General features: G+C 41.5%; 4 non-coding genes across 4 annotated transcripts; all 4 read left to right on the top strand.

Moving 5' to 3' along the window:
• The first annotated feature begins 8,416 nt into the window (after positions 1-8,416).
• Positions 8,417-8,580, top strand: LOC135024268 (U1 spliceosomal RNA). The gene has a single exon (XR_010221112.1). It is a non-coding gene; the product is annotated as a U1 spliceosomal RNA (small nuclear RNA).
• A 152-nt stretch (positions 8,581-8,732) lies between these two features.
• LOC135024112 (U1 spliceosomal RNA) lies at positions 8,733-8,895 on the top strand. The gene has a single exon (XR_010220979.1). It is a non-coding gene; the product is annotated as a U1 spliceosomal RNA (small nuclear RNA).
• A 674-nt stretch (positions 8,896-9,569) lies between these two features.
• LOC135023992 (U1 spliceosomal RNA) lies at positions 9,570-9,733 on the top strand. The gene has a single exon (XR_010220868.1). It is a non-coding gene; the product is annotated as a U1 spliceosomal RNA (small nuclear RNA).
• A 150-nt stretch (positions 9,734-9,883) lies between these two features.
• On the top strand, positions 9,884-10,047 carry LOC135024057 (U1 spliceosomal RNA). Its single transcript, XR_010220929.1, has one exon. It is a non-coding gene; the product is annotated as a U1 spliceosomal RNA (small nuclear RNA).
• Positions 10,048-17,565: the final 7,518 nt, after the last annotated feature.

The raw sequence follows: 17,565 nt of genomic DNA, 5'->3' as shown, positions 1-17,565 counted from the left end.
CAACGATTTTGTGAGAAACATCTTCACCCTTAAATAAAGATTTTCTTAATTCCTTACCTGTGTGCTAATTAGATATCACCTTGTTTTCACATTAAACAGACTTCCACATGAGAAAGCAGCAAGGATGCAGTGGCGTTAATGTTTCCTGGTGTCAACCTGTATTATTTCAGTAGATATTGAAATGAGGATGCATCTTGCTGCCTTTCCAATGAAGCAAGTTTAATTTAGTAATAGGTGAAAAACCATCCCTACAAATATGTTAATCAGATACTTGGCTTTGTGGACACTTTTCAGAGAACAAATTAGTTAGCATAAAAATAAAGCCAGAAAATGAAGAGCTGTTTAATCACTCAATTGGATTTTTCTGCCAGCATATTTCTTTTTCTCTGCAACCCACTGCTAAATTGTGCTTCCTAGCTGTTTTTATAAAATCACTGAATCAAATCTAACTCTGATTACATCAGAGAAGGCCAGGTACCCTACACCATAACAGGGGGTTTGAAATTTTGACTTGTCTACTTAAAGATCACCAAAATCTGATAACAAGGTCAATTAAGTCCCTGGGTGGGATTGAACCACCAACCTTTTGGTTAATAGCCTTACACACTAACTGATTGCGCCACAGCGACACTTTGCAAAAGTACATACTGACAAAGGCTAATAAGCATTCATCTAGAACGTTTCCTAGAAAAACTTTAAAAAGTCAATAATCTGGAGAGTTTTTGTAAGATGTTTCTTCCAGCAACCAATGAAGAAACACATTGGTACTTTCGCATGATGAGTGAGTGCTTCAGGATCTCTTGCACTTACATGTGCAGCAGAGTACTGCAATGGAAGCATGCTGGGCCCATAACCCAGAGGTAGGCAGATTGAAACTATCCTTTGCTATATGCATTTTTTTTTTGTTCATTAAAGTAATCCAAAACTGGGATTGATATTTTAGCTTTTATTTTTACTTAAAGTACAATAACTTTTACCATTTTAATTTGTTTTAGTGCAAAAGGCATATCAGCAGTCAGCACTAACTGGTGACATGCCATTTGTACAAGTAAGCCATGTGTGACTAATATATAAACATACTTTATTAAATAACACCTCAAACTATCATACCCTGGATTCAAACCTATAACCTGTTGAATTCTAATCAAACACCCTACCCATGGAGCTACTTGATCCTGCATCTTTTCTAACCTCCAAAAACAGATTCAGTTGCATTTTCCAGCGTGTTTTGTTTGCGCCTTTGCAAATGTCTTACATCGACAAACTTATTTAGTACTATTTTGCAAATAGGGTTACATTGTCGCAACATTGTGTTCCCTAATTGCTTGATTTTTTAAATGCAACAATTGATAAAGACACCTGATAATTGCTCTGTGGAGTCTTATTTTGTGTTTTGTGTTTAGTCTTTAGATCTGAATTTGAATGTACTTGTGAACTAACTTAATTTCCTACTTCTAAATTCATTCCTAAATTCACTACTTACATGAATCCTGTAGTTGGGCATTTTGGGACTTCGATTGTGGGCATTGTTTTGTGTCCAGACCAGCAGCAGGTGGTGTGCATTTGCTGGAAAGGCATCGAAGACCTCCGATATGCTGCATCTCCTGATGTGTGTCTCCCTCAAGTGGCTGTCAGCAAATGCCTGCTAGACACCCCATTCCAAGCTGATTGTGACATCATGGAACATGCATCATAGAACAGGCATGCTAAAACATGGGTCTTCAACCTGCGACCCTCCAGCTGCTGTGGAACTACACATCCCAGCATGCCCTGCCTCAGTTTTAGCATACCTTAATAGCAAAACTGTGGCAGGGCATGCTGGGATGTGTAGTTTCACAGCAGCTGGAGGGCCACAGGATGAAGACCCATGTGCTAGAGCCAAGCCGCAGGTACATTGAATGCTAGCAAGCTGAATATTTAAATCCTTTTTGTTCCGCAGCATTCCAATGCGGAAGATTCCATGGAACCAGAGATCCTTCCATTGAGAAGGACATGCTGCCTGGATGACTACACTGTGCAAATTAAATCACGGAGCCAGTTGGCTTGTGGGTGGCTCTGGTGACTGGGTGGTTGGGTGGGTGGTGTGTCGGAAGCGGAGCGCATGCAAATGATTGTGTATCATCCAGCTAGTGAGAGAGAAAACTCATGCAGGAGTGTGCCTGCTTGTCAGTGGGTTATGCACCTTGCCAGACGTTAAATCTACATAGAGCAGCTGGAGGGGACAAGAGCAGGTTTGCAAAATATAGATAGAAGAGCATATATGCTGGCGCATTCTCCATGATTGTGTCAGCTTATGTTTTGGTGCACTGCACTTTCCTCCACTAAGTTTTAGCCATTTTTGTTAAGCTCAAGTGTAGTTGCTTCTCGGCCTTTTGGCTGTGATCTTGTATCGTGGTTGAAGGGTCTGCTGGAGGGAGGGATTGTTTTCTTCATTGGCGAAAGACCAAAGATATTCCAGGATGGAAGGCTTGGGAACACTATCTGTTTTTCAGTTGTGGAAGAGCACAGAGGTCGGATTGGACTACATTCTATAGTAAAGGATATCTTTCTATTTATTGACCCTCCCCTTATATGTGTCTGTGTTACAATAAAGCTTCGGTTTTGTGAATCCCTCACCCTCTTACACTCCACACCCATAGCCTTATTAACTGTTGTATTATTGTATAGTTTAAATGTATAGTGCAGTTCATGATTTATAGTGTAGGCTGGCCTGTGCTGTAGTTCTGGAACTGTACTATACCATCAGCATTTGTATTGTGTTTTGGCTGTGCTGCAACACTGTACTTATGTGTGTAATGTTTATGTATGTTTTTTTAATGTCAATAAAAACTGCTTTTTCAAGCCAATATCTGAAAACAATCAATGTTTATCTTTGATGGCAATAAAAGTGGTATGATATTTGATGCTTTTGAAAGGCAATATCTGATATGTCCCCTATCTGGGAACCATATATTAAATGGCTTTTAAGAAAAGGGAGATGGGAGAAGAGCTTTCAGTACTTGTAGGACCGATGCACATAAAGAAGCAAAAAAACATACATAAACATTACACACATAAGTACCCGCGTTGCGGCAATGCCAAAACACAATAGAAATGCTGACGGTATAGTACAGTTCAAGAACTACAGCACAGGCCAGCCTACACTATAAATCATGAACTGCACTATACATTTAAACTGTACAATAATACAACAGTTAATAAGGCTATGGGTGTGGAGTGTAAGAGGGTGAGGGAATCACAAGCCCGAAGCTTTATTGAAAGACTGACACATATAAGGGGAGGATTAATAAATAGAAAGACATCCTTTACTATAGAATGTAGTCCAATCCGGTCTTTCAACTCTTCCACAATTGAAAAACGGATAGTGTTCCCAAGCCTTCCATCCTGGAATATCTTTGGTCTTTTGCCAATGAAGAAAGCAATCCCTCCCTCCAGCAGACCCTTCAACCACAATACAAGATCACAGCCAAAAGGCCGAGAAGCAACTACACTTGAGCTTAACAAAAATGGCTAAAACTTAGTGGAGGAAAGTGCAGTGCACCAAAACATAAGCTGACACAATCATGGAGAATGCGCCAGCATATATGCTCTTCTATCTATATTTTGCAAACCTGCTCTTGTCCCCTCCAGCTGCTCTATGTAGATTTAACGTCTGGCAAGGTGCATAACCCACTGACAAGCAGGCACACTCCTGCATGAGTTTTCACTCTCACTAGCTGGATGATACACAATCATTTGCATGTGCTCCACCTCCGACACACCACCCACCCAACCACCCAGTCACCAGAGCCACCCACAAACCAACTGGCTCCGTGATTTAATTTGCACAGTGTAGTCATCCAGGCAGCATGTCCTTCTCAATGGAAGGATCTCTGGTTCCATGGAATCTTCCGCATTGGAATGCTGCGGAACAAAAAGGATTTAAATATTCAGCTTGCTAGCATTCAATGTACCTGCGGCTTGGCTCTAGCACATGGGTCTTCATCCTGTGGCCCTCCAGCTGCTGTGAAACTACACATCCCAGCATGCCCTGCCACAGTTTTGCTATAAGGTATGCTAAAACTGAGGCAGGGCATGCTGGGATGTGTAGTTCCACAGCAGCTGGAGGGTCGCAGGTTGAAGACCCATGTTTTAGCATGCCTGTTCTATGATGCATGTTCCGTGATGTCACAATCAGCTTGGAATGGGGTGTCTAGCAGGCATTTGCTGACAGCCACTTGAGGGAGACACACATCAGGAGATGCAGCATATCGGAGGTCTTCGATGCCTTTCCAGCAAATGCACACCACCTGCTGCTGGTCTGGACACAAAACAATGCCCACAATCGAAGTCCCAAAATGCCCAACTACAGGATTCATGTAAGTAGTGAATTTAGGAATGAATTTAGAAGTAGGAAATTAAGTTAGTTCACAAGTACATTCAAATTCAGATCTAAAGTCTAGGTAGGCCTCACGTCCTGGCAGCCGCCAGCATTTAAAAATGCCTTGATTAGAGGTACGGAATTAAATGTAGATAAGAAGTAGACACAAAATAAGACTCCGCAGAGCAGTTATCAGGTGTTTTTATCAATTGTTGCATTTAAAAAATCAAGCAATTAGGGAACACAATGTTGCAACAATGTAACACTATTTGCAAAATAGTACTAAATAAGTTTGTCGATGTAAGACATTTGCAAAGGCGCATCCAAAACACGCTGGAAAATGCAACTGAATCTGTTTTTGGAGGCTAGAATAGGAAATGTGCATCGGTCCTACAAGTACTGAAAGCTCTTCTCCCATCTCCCTTTTCTGAAAAGCCATTTAATATATGGTTCCCAGATAGGGGACATATCAGATATTGCCTTTCAAAAGCAGCAAATATCATACCACTTCTATTGCCATCAAAGATAAACATTGATTGTTTTCAGATATTGGATTGAAAAAGCAGTCTTTATTGACATAAAGAAGCAAAAAAACATACATAAACATTACACACATAAGTACTGTGTTGCAGCACAGCCAAAACACAATACAAATGCTGTCGGTATAGTACAGTTCAAGAACTACAGCACAGGTCAGCCTACACTATAAATCATGAACTGCACTATACATTTAAACAATACAATAGTTAATAAGGCTATGGGTGTGGAGTGTAAGAGGGTGACGGAATCACAAGCCCAAAGCTTTATTGAAAGACAGACACATATAAAGGGAGGATTAATAAATACAAAGATACCCTTTACTATAGAATGTAGTCCAATCCGGTCTTTCAACTCTTCCACAACTGAAAAACGGATAGTGTTCCCAAGCCTTCCATCCTGGAATATCTTCAGTCTCTCGCCAATGAAGAAAACAATCCCTCCAGCAGACTCTTCAACCACAATACAATATCACAGCCAAAAGAGCGAGAAGCAACTACACTTGCGTTTAAACAAAATGGCTAAAACTTAGTGGAGGAAAGTGCAGTGCACCAAAACATAAGCTGACACAATCATGGAGAATGCGCCAGCATATATGCTCTTCTGTCTATATTTTCCAAACCTGCTCTTGTCCCCTCCAGTTGCTCCATGTAGATTTGACGTCTGGCAAGGTGCATAACTCACTGACAAGCAGGCACACTCCTACATGAGTTTTCTCTCTCACTAGCTGGATGATACACATTCATTTGCATGTGCTCCACCTCCGACACACCGCCCACCCAACCACCCAGTCACCAGAGCCACCCACAAGCCAACTGGCTCCGTGATTTAATTTGCACAGTGCAGTCATCCAGGCAGCATGTCCTTCTCAATGGAATAATCTCTGGTTCCATGGAATCTTCCGCATTGGAATGCTGCGGAACAAAAAGGATTTAAACATTCAGCTTGCTAGCATTCAATGTACCTGCGGTTTGGTTCTAGCACATGGGTCTTCATCCTGTTGCCCTCCAGCTGCTGTGAAACTACACATCCCAGCATGCCCTGCTACAGTTTTGCTTTTAAGGTATGCTAAAACTGAGGCAGGGCATGCTGGGATATGTAGTTCCACAGCAGCTGGAGGGTCGCAGGTTGAAGACCCATGTTCTAGCATGCCTGTTCTATGATGCATGTTCCGTGATGTCACAATCAGCTTGGAATGGGGTGTCTAGCATGCATTTGCTGACAGCCACTTGAGGCAGACACACATCAGGAGATGCAGCATATCGGAGGTCTTCGATGCCTTTCCAGCAAATGCACACCACCAGCTGCTGGTCTGGACACAAAACAATGCCCACAATTGAAGGCTCAAAATGCCCAACTACAGGATTAATGTAAGTAGTGAATTTAGGAATGAATTTAGAAGTAGGAAATTAAGTTAGTTCACAAGTACATTCAAATTCAGATCTAAAGACTAGGTAGGCCTCACGTCCTGGCAGCACCCAGCATTTAAAAATGCCTTGATTATAGGTAGGGAATTAAATGTAGATAAGAAGTAGACACAAAAGAAGACTCCACAGAGCAATTATCAGGTGTCTTTATCAATTTTTGCATTTAAAAAATCAAGCAATTAGGGAACACAATGTTGCGACAATGTAACCCTATTTGCAAAATAGTACTAAATAAGTTTGTCGATGTAAGACATTTGCAAAGGCGCAAACAAAACACGCTGGAAAATGCAACTGAATCTGTTTTTGGAGGTTAGAATAGATGCAGGATCAAGTAGCTCAATGGGTAGGGTGTTTGATTAGAATTTAACAGGTTTTAGGTTTGAATCCTGGGTATGATAGTTTGAGGTGTTATTTAATAAAGTATGTTTATATATTAGTCACACATGGCTTACTTGTACAAATGGCATGTCACCAGTTAGTGCTGACTGCTGATATGCCATTTACACAAACATGCCATGTGTGACTGTATATGCATTTAAGGAGGGCACCCCTGCAATACCACAAACCATTGAGTGTCAAGTATACTAGATATATCTTCATATCTCATGTGCTTTCTCTGAGACCAATCTTGTTATGCCCCTTCCCCACAAGGCATGCGCCTTTTGTCCATATTGCAAAAATGGGGGGGAGGGCATATAATTCTCTGTCACAGGGCACCAAAAAGTCTAGTTATGGCTCTGGTATGCATTATGTAATCTGGCAGACCATCTCTCCAACACTGGCTGGTTGGAATAGAAATCCGGTTATCTATGTGAGCAAATGACCATCAACGATTTACTCTCAAACACTAAAAAATGGACAAAAATGGTCCCCTAAACAAATTGGTTAAATTTTGGGTTTAACCAATTTGTGTAATGACCATTTTTGACCACTTTTCTAGTGTTTGGGAGCAAATGGTTAATTGACATTTGCTCCTATACATTACCAGATTTTCATTCCAACCATCCAGACTGGATAGATAGCCTGACAGATAATTGTGTAGTGTACGCCCAGGATAACTGTTAGTCATGCTTTATTTTATGGCGGCACATAAATGGGTGGACAGATCCAGGGCAAGCACTGCCCACTCATGCATAGTTGTCAACTGATGTGAAGTTCCAGGGGGCAATCTCAGTTATAAAGGGAAGTATCTGGAAATTGTCCCTAGTTAAAAAAAAAAAAAAAAATTTGATCAACTCCATTTATTTAGTATGATATCCCAGGTGATAGGATGCCGGCAGTCAGAACAACATACTTTATTAAATAACACATCTCAAACTACCATACCCAGGATTCAAACCTATAACCTGTTGAATTCTAATCAAACACCCTACCTATTGAGCTATTTGATCCTGCATAAAAATTGTGAACATTATATGAAGCTATTGGTACTTTGCAAAAAAAAAGAATCAGCATTACAACGCAGCAGATCCATGCAGTTTGCAGCCACACACTACATGTATCTGCTCAGCCACAATGCTGATTATTTCTTCACAAAGTACAAGGTGAGCTCCAAACAGAATTCTCTAGCTTAGAATTATACCTTTCTTTGCCAAACCTAGAAGTCGGGTCCCCCACCCTGGGATCCCCCAGAGGGAGGCCTGCACCGTCATGCGGCAGGCTTGTCCGTTTTGGAAGCAGGCTGATGGGCAGCCCAGGATTGCTTCAGTCTGGGCTTGGCAGGTCTGGAAACATGAGCTTGCTTTGGGTATGCCTGACCTTGGGTACGCTTTACCTGGAGGATGAAAGGGCCAAGAAAAGTACTTTTAGCCTTCTGCGTGGTAGGAGTCATACTAGGTAGGCAAGCTGTTTTAGCAGTAGCCAGATCAGCTACAATCTTATTGAGGTCTTCTCCAAAAGGAGATTCAACTGAGGCAGCACAAGGGAACTCTCATCTGGGGACAACAACTGCAGGGAGAACACATATTTTCAGATGAACATGGTAGGGCAGAAGGCTGCCTAATACTGAAGCACCCCCAAACAACAAATCAAATGCAACTTACTTGACAGAGATGTGCCTGAGCAACGGCCCTCCCCAGCCCTATCCCAAATCATACTTATTTTGCATAGGAGATACCATGGTCATGAAGATTGTTCTCCCAGGGTTAGGTTCATTCATTGCATTCTGGGTATGCTGACCCCTGTGATTTCCCCAAATGTGGGAAACTCGACTGCATTATTTGTGGTAGTGGGGGACTGTATTTGTGCTTTCCTCTGGTCAGCTCTGGTAAAATTCAGATTTCTTTGTCTCAGATCTTCCTCTAGCCTTGTTCTTCTTTCGAGAGTTCCCTTGTGCTGCCTCAGTTGGATCTCCTTCACTTGACAGGGGGGTGCCCGAGCAGCGACCCTCCCCAGCTCTAGCCCAACTCCTACTTACCTGCCAGGTGAGATACTATGATCATGAAGTTGCTTCTCCCAGGGCAAGGCTCACCCATTGCACTCTGGGTGTGCTGCCCCTGCGATTTCCCCAAATGTGGGAAACTTGACTGCATAATTTGAGTTTTCCCTGGTCGGCTCTCATGTAATTCAGATCTCTTTGTCTCAGGTCTCTCTCCAGCCTAGTTTGCTGTCTGGTTCCACTTCTTTTTTCTTGAGCCCCTCCCTTCTATACCCTTGTGCACTATCCTGACTTCTCCTCCCGTCTGCTTACTTTGTGCCTCCCAATGCACAATGCAAACTATGGGTAGTGCTGCAGGGCCCACACCCTTTTACTTGCTTTACAGAGCAGCTCTGGAGCTGTTACAGTGCCCAGCTGCTGCAAGAAATCAGCTTGAATGCTTCAGGGGCTGGGGAATGGCCAACATGAGCCCCACACCGAAGGAGGGTGGGGGTGCTTAATGCGAACTAGGGGTCATCCAAGCACCACAAAAGGCCTCCATGCCCTGCACGCTCCTTTTCTCTTTTCATATGCAGACAAGGGTTGAAGCCAACTTTGACCCACTGCTTGGATGACATCACCATATTCAAATCCATCTGCTGCAGGCCATCCCCCAGGAATGCTTGCACTAGTTGTTGCATTTGGTTTGTTGTTTGGGGGTGCTTCAGTATTAGGCAGCCTTCTGCCACCCCATGTTCATCTGAAAATATGTGTTCTCCCTGCAGTTGTTGTCCCCAGATGAGAGTTCCCTTGTGCTGCCTCAGTTGAATCTCCTTTACTTGACAGAGATGTGCCTGAGCAGCGGCCCTCCCCAGCCCTATCCCAAATCATACTTATTTTGCATAGGAGATACTATTGTCATGAAGATTGTTTTCCCAGGGTGAGGTTCATTCATTGCATTCTGGGTATGCTGACCCCTGTGATTTCCCCAAATGTGGGAAACTCGACTGCATTATTTGTGGTAGTGGTGGACTGTGTTTGTGCTTTCCTCTGGTCAGCTCTGGTAAAGTCAGATTTCTTTGTCTCAGATCTTCCTCTAGCCTTGTTCTTCTTTTGAGAGTTCCCTTGTGCTGCCTCAGTTGGATCTCCTTCACTTGAAAGGTAGTGCCCGAGCAGCGACCCTCCCCAGCTCTAGCCCAACTCCTACTAACCTGCCAGGTGAGATACTATGATCATGAAGGTGCTTCTCCCAGGGCAAGGCTCACCCATTGCACTCTGGGTGTGCTGCCCCTTGCGATTTCCCCAAATGTGGGAAACTTGACTGCATAATTTGTGTTTCCCCTGGACGGCTCTCGTATAATTCAGATCTCTTTGTCTCAGGTCTCTCTCCAGCCTAGTATGCTGTCTGTTTCCACTTCTCTTTTCTTGAGCCCCTCCCTTCTATAACCTTGTGCACTATCCTGACTTCTCCTCCCGTCTGCTTACTTTGTGCCTTCCAATGCACAATGCAAACTACAGGTAGTGCTGCAGGGCCCACACCCTTTTACTTGCCTTACAGAGCAGCTCTGGAGCTGTTACAGTACCCAGCTGCTGCAAGAAATCAGCTTGAATGCTTCAGGGGCTGGGGCATGGCCAACATGAGCCCCACACCGAAGGAGGGTGGGGGTGTTTAATGCAAACTAGGGGTCATCCAAGCGTCGCAAAAGGCCGCCATGCCCTGCATATCCCTTTTCTCTTTTCATAAGCAGACGAGGGTTGAAGCCAACTTTGACCCACTGCTTGGATGACATCACTTGCTGCCTTTCCAATGAAGCAAGTTTAATTTAGTAATAGGTGAAAAACCATCCCTACAAAGGTGTTAATCAGATACTTGGCTTTGTGGACACTTTTCAGAGAACAAATTAGTTAGCATAAAAATAAAGCCAGAAAATGAAGAGCTGTTTAATCACTCAATTGGATTTTTCTGCAAGCGTATTTCTTTTTCTCTGCAACCCACTGCTAAGTTGTGCTTCCTAGCTGTTCTTTTATAAAATCACTTAATCAAATCTAACTCTGATTACATCAGAGAAGGCCAGGTACCCTACACCATAAGAGGGGGTTTGAAATTTTGACTTGTCTACTTAAAGATCACCAAAATCTGATGACAAGGTCAATAACATCCCTGGGTGGGATTGAACCACCAACCTTTTGGTTAATAACCAAACACACTAACCGATTGCACCACCGAGATACTTTGCAAAAGTACATACTGACAAAGGTTAATAAGCATTCATCTAGAACGTTTCCTAGAAAACTTTAAAAAGTCAATAATCTGGAGAGTTTTTGTAAGATGTTTCTTCCATCAACCAATGAAGAAACGCATTGGTACTTTCCCATGATGAGTGAGTGCTTCAGGATCTCTTGCACTTACATGTGCAGCAGAGTACTGCAATGGAAGCATGCTGGGCCCCTTAACCCAGAGGTAGGCAGATTGAAACTATCCTCTGCTATATGCATTTTTTTTTTGTTAATTAAAGTAATCCAAAACTGGGATTGATATTTTTGCTCTTTTATTTTTACTTAAAGTACAATAACTTTTACCATTTTAATTTGTTTTAATAGTATATTGACAGTATTGTTTTCTTTCAAAAATCCACTTAATTTTCTTTACCCTATTATTAAAATGGTAATTGACAAAAACAAACTACATTGTCACCAGAAGAGCAATACAAAATGTACAAGTGATATATTAAAATCATCTTTCCAGCTTGAATTTCAATGATGCATTGGGGCAACGATTTTGTGAGAAACATCTTCACCCTTAAATAAAGATTTTCTTAATTCCTTACCTGTGTGCTAATTAGATATCACCTTGTTTTCACATTAAACAGACTTCCACATGAGAAAGCAGCAAGGATGCAGTGGCGTTAATGTTTCCTGGTGTCAACCTGTATTATTTCAGTAGATATTGAAATGAGGATGCATCTTGCTGCCTTTCCAATGAAGCAAGTTTAATTTAGTAATAGGTGAAAAACCATCCCTACAAAGATGTTAATCAGATACTTGGCTTTGTGGACACTTTTCAGAGAACAAATTTGTTAGCATAAAAATAAAGCCAGAAAATGAAGAGCTGTTTAATCACTCAATTTGATTTTTTTGCCAGCATATTTCTTTTTCTCTGCAAACCACTGCTAAATTGTGCTTCCTAGCTGTTTTTATAAAATCACTGAATCAAATCTAACTCTGATTACATCAGAGAAGGCCAGGTACCCTACACCATAACAGGGGTTTTTGAAATTTTGACTTGTCTACTTAAAGATCACCAAAATCTGATAACAAGGTCAATTACATCCCTGGGTGGGATTGAACCACCAACCTTTTGGTTAATAGCTGTACACACTAACTGATTGCGCCACAGCGACACTTTGCAAAAGTACATACTGACAAAGGCTAATAAGCATTCATCTAGAACGTTTCCTAGAAAAACTTTAAATAGTCAATAATCTGGAGAGTTTTTGTAAGATGTTTCTTCCATCAACCAATGAAGAAACACATTGGTACTTTCCCATGATGAGTGAGTGCTTCAGGATCTCTTGCAATTACATGTGCAGCAGAGTACTGTAATGGAAGCATGCTGGGTCCATAGCCCAGAGGTAGGCAGATTGAAACTATCCTCTGCTATATGCGTTTTTTTTTTGTTAATTAAAGTAATCCAAAACTGGGATTGATATTTTTGCTCTTTTATTTTTACTTAAAGTACAATAACTTTTACCATTTTCATTTGTTTTAATAGTATATTGACAGTATTGTTTTCTTTCAAAAATCCACTTAATTTTCTTTACCCGATTATTAAAATGGTAATTGACAAAAACAAACTACATTGTCACCAGAAGAGCAATACAAAATGTACAAGTGATATATTAAAATCATCTTTCCAGCTTGAATTTCAATGATGCATTGGGGCAACGATTTTGTGAGAAACATCTTCACCCTTAAATAAATATTTTCTTAATTCCTTACCTGTGTGCTAATTAGATATCACCTTGTTTTCACATTAAACAGACTTCCACATGAGAAAGCACAAAGGATGCAGTGGCGTTAATGTTTCCTGGTGTCAACCTGTATTATTTCAGTAGATATTGAAATGAGGATGCATCTTGCTGCCTTTCCAATGAAGCAAGTTTAATTTAGTAATAGGTTAAAAACCATCCCTACAAATGTGTTAATCAGAAACTTGGCTTTGTGGACACTTTTCAGAGAACAAATTTGTTAGCATAAAAATAAAGCCAGAAAATGAAAAGCTGTTTAATCACTCAATTGGATTTTTTTGCCAGCATATTTCTTTTTCTCTGCAACCCACTGCTAAATTGTGCTTCCTAGCTGTTTTTATAAAATCACTGAATCAAATCTAACTCTGATTACATCAGAGAAGGCCAGGTACCCTACACCATAAGAGGGGGTTTGAAATTTTCACTTGTCTACATAAAGATCACCAAAATCTGATAACAAGGTCAATTACGTCCCTGGGTGGGATTGAACCACCAACCTTTTGGTTAATAGCCTTACACAGTAACTGATTGCGCCACAGCAACACTTTGTAAAAGTCCATACTGACAAAGGCTAATAAGCATTCATCTAGAACGATTCCTAGAAACATTTTAAAAAGTCAATAATGTGGAGAGTTTTTGTAAGATGTTTCTTCCATCAACCAATGAAGAAACACATTGGTACTTTCCCATGATGAGTGAGTGCTTCAGGATCTCTTGCACTTACATGTGCAGCAGAGTACTGTAATGGAAGCATGCTGGGTCCATAACCCAGAGGTAGGCAGATTGAAACTATCCTTTGCTATATGCATTTTTTTTTTTGTTCATTAAAGTAATCCAAAACTGGGTTTGATATTTTAGCTTTTATTTTTACTTAAAGTACAATAACTTTTACCATTTTAATTTGTTTTAGTGCAAATGGCATATCAGCAGTCAGCACTAACTGGTGACATGCCATTTGTACAAGTAAGCCATGTGTGACTAATATATAAACATGCTTTATTAAATAACACCTCAAACTATCATACCCAGGATTCAAACCTATAACCTGTTGAATTCTAATCAAACACCCTACCCATGGAGCTACTTGATCCTGCATCTTTTCTAACCTCCAAAAACAGATTCAGTTGCATTTTCCAGCGTGTTTTGTTTGCGCCTTTGCAAATGTCTTACATCGACAAACTTATTTAGTACTATTTTGCAAATAGGGTTACATTGTCGCAACATTGTGCTCCCTAATTGCTTGATTTTTTAAATGCAACAATTGATAAAGACACCTGATAATTGCTCTGTGGAGTCTTATTTTGTGTTTTGTGTTTAGTCTTTAGATCTGAATTTGAATGTACTTGTGAACTAACTTAATTTCCTACTTCTAAATTCATTCCTAAATTCACTACTTACATGAATCCTGTAGTTGGGCATTTTGGGACTTCGATTGTGGGCATTGTTTTGTGTCCAGACCAGCAGCAGGTGGTGTGCATTTGCTGGAAAGGCATCGAAGACCTCCGATATGCTGCATCTCCTGATGTGTGTCTCCCTCAAGTGGCTGTCAGCAAATGCCTGCTAGACACCCCATTCCAAGCTGATTGTGACATCAAGGAACATGCATCATAGAACAGGCATGCTAAAACATGGGTCTTCAACCTGCGACCCTCCAGCTGCTGTGGAACTACACATCCCAGCATGCCCTGCCTCAGTTTTAGCATACCTTAATAGCAAAACTGTGGCAGGGCATGCTGGGATGTGTAGTTTCACAGCAGCTGGAGGGCCACAGGATGAAGACCCATGTGCTAGAGCCAAGCCGCAGGTACATTGAATGCTAGCAAGCTGAATATTTAAAGCCTTTTTGTTCCGCAGCATTCCAATGCGGAAGATTCCATGGAACCAGAGATCCTTCCATTGAGAAGGACATGCTGCCTGGATGACTACACTGTGCAAATTAAATCACGGAGCCAGTTGGCTTGTGGGTGGCTCTGGTGACTGGGTGGTTGGGTGGGTGGTGTGTCGGAAGTGGAGCGCATGCAAATGATTGTGTATCATCCAGCTAGTGAGAGAGAAAACTCATGCAGGAGTGTGCCTGCTTGTCAGTGGGTTATGCACCTTGCCAGACGTTAAATCTACTTAGAGCAGCTGGAGGGGACAAGAGCAGGTTTGCAAAATATAGATAGAAGAGCATATATGCTGGCGCATTCTCCATGATTGTGTCAGCTTATGTTTTGGTGCACTGCACTTTCCTCCACTAAGTTTTAGCCATTTTTGTTAAGCTCAAGTGTAGTTGCTTCTCAGCCTTTTGGCTGTGATCTTGTATCGTGGTTGAAGGGTCTGCTGGAGGGAGGGATTGTTTTCTTCATTGGCGAAAGACCAAAGATATTCCAGGATGGAAGGCTTGGGAACACTATCTGTTTTTCAGTTGTGGAAGAGCACAGAGGTCGGATTGGACTACATTCTATAGTAAAGGATATCTTTCTATTTATTGACCCTCCCCTTATATGTGTCTGTGTTACAATAAAGCTTCGGTTTTGTGAATCCCTCACCCTCTTACACTCCACACCCATAGCCTTATTAACTGTTGTATTATTGTATACTTTAAATGTATAGTGCAGTTCATGATTTATAGTGTAGACTGGCCTGTGCTGTAGTTCTTGAACTGTACTATACCGTCAGCATTTGTATTGTGTTTTGGCTGTGCTGCAACACTGTATTTATGTGTGCAATGTTTATGTATGTTTTTTTTTTATGTCAATAAAGACTGCTTTTTCAAGCCAATATCTGAAAACAATCAATGTTTATCTTTGATGGCAATAAAAGTGGTATGATATTTGATGCTTTTGAAATCCAATATCTGATATGTCCCCTATCTGGGAACCATATATTAAATGGCTTTTCAGAAAAGGGAGATGGGAGAAGAGCTTTCATTACTTGTAGGACCGATGCACATAAAGAAGCAAAAAAACATACATAAACATTACACACATAAGTACCGCGTTGCGGCACAGCCAAAACACAATAGAAATGCTGATGGTATAGTACAGTTCAAGAACTACAGCACAGGCCAGCCTACACTATAAATCATGAACTGCACTATACATTTAAACTGTACAATAATACAACAGTTAATAAGGCTATGGGTGTGGAGTGTAAGAGGGTGAGGGAATCACAAGCCCGAAGCTTTATTGAAAGACTGACACATATAAGGGGAGGTTTAATAAATAGAAAGACATCCTTTACTATAGAATGTAGTCCAATCCGACCTCTGTGCTCTTCCACAACTGAAAAACAGATAGTGTTCCCAAGCCTTCCATCCTGGAATATCTTTGGTCTTTCGCCAATGAAGAAAGCAATCCCTCCCTCCAGCAGACCCTTCAACCACAATACAAGATCACAGCCAAAAGGCCGAGAAGCAACTACACTTGAGCTTAACAAAAATGGCTAAAACTTAGTGGAGGAAAGTGCAGTGCACCAAAACATAAGCTGACACAATCATGGAGAATGCGCCAGCATATATGCTCTTCTATCTATATTTTGCAAACATGCTCTTGTCCCCTCCAGCTGCTCTATGTAGATTTAACGTCTGGCAAGGTGCATAACCCACTGACAAGCAGGCACACTCCTGCATGAGTTTTCACTCTCACTAGCTGGATGATACACAATCATTTGCATGTGCTCCACCTCCGACACACCACCCACCCAACCACCCAGTCACCAGAGCCACCCACAAACCAACTGGCTCCGTGATTTAATTTGCACAGTGTAGTCATCCAGGCAGCATGTCCTTCTCAATGGAAGGATCTCTGGTTCCATGGAATCTTCCGCATTGGAATGCTGCGGAACAAAAAGGATTTAAATATTCAGCTTGCTAGCATTCAATGTACCTGCGGCTTGGCTCTAGCACATGGGTCTTCATCCTGTGGCCCTCCAGCTGCTGTGAAACTACACATCCCAGCACGCCCTGCCACAGTTTTGCTATAAGGTATGCTAAAACTGAGGCAGGGCATGCTGGGATGTGTAGTTCCACAGCAGCTGGAGGGTCGCAGGTTGAAGATCCATGTTTTAGCATGCCTGTTCTATGATGCATGTTCCGTGATGTCACAATCAGCTTGGAATGGGGTGTCTAGCAGGCATTTGCTGACAGCCACTTGAGGGAGACACACATCAGGAGATGCAGCATATCGGAGGTCTTTGATGCCTTTCCAGCAAATGCACACCACCTGCTGCTGGTCTGGACACAAAACAATGCCCACAATCGAAGTCCCAAAATGCCCAACTACAGGATTCATGTAAGTAGTGAATTTAGGAATGAATTTAGAAGTAGGAAATTAAGTTAGTTCACAAGTACATTCAAATTCAGATCTAAAGTCTAGGTAGGCCTCACGTCCTGGCAGCCGCCAGCATTTAAAAATGCCTTGATTAGAGGTACGGAATTAAATGTAGATAAGAAGTAGACACAAAATAAGACTCCGCAGAGCAGTTATCAGGTGTTTTTATCAATTGTTGCATTTAAAAAATCAAGCAATTAGGGAACACAATGTTGCAACAATGTAACCCTATTTGCAAAATAGTACTAAATAAGTTTGTCGATGTAAGACATTTGCAAAGGCGCATCCAAAACACGCTGGAAAATGCAACTGAATCTGTTTTTGGAGGCTAGAATAGGAAATGTGCATCGGTCCTACAAGTACTGAAAGCTCTTCTCCCATCTCCCTTTTCTGAAAAGCCATTTAATATATGGTTCCCAGATAGGGGACATATCAGATATTGCCTTTCAAAAGCAGCAAATATCATACCACTTCTATTGCCATCAAAGATAAACATTGATTGTTTTCAGATATTGGATTGAAAAAGCAGTCTTTATTGACATAA

Source organism: Pseudophryne corroboree, unplaced genomic scaffold, assembly GCF_028390025.1.
Source record: "Pseudophryne corroboree isolate aPseCor3 unplaced genomic scaffold, aPseCor3.hap2 scaffold_403, whole genome shotgun sequence".
NCBI classification, from domain to species: Eukaryota; Metazoa; Chordata; class Amphibia; order Anura; family Myobatrachidae; genus Pseudophryne; species Pseudophryne corroboree.
Note: the sequence above shows the minus strand (reverse complement) of the source record. Positions and strands in the feature narration are given on the sequence as shown.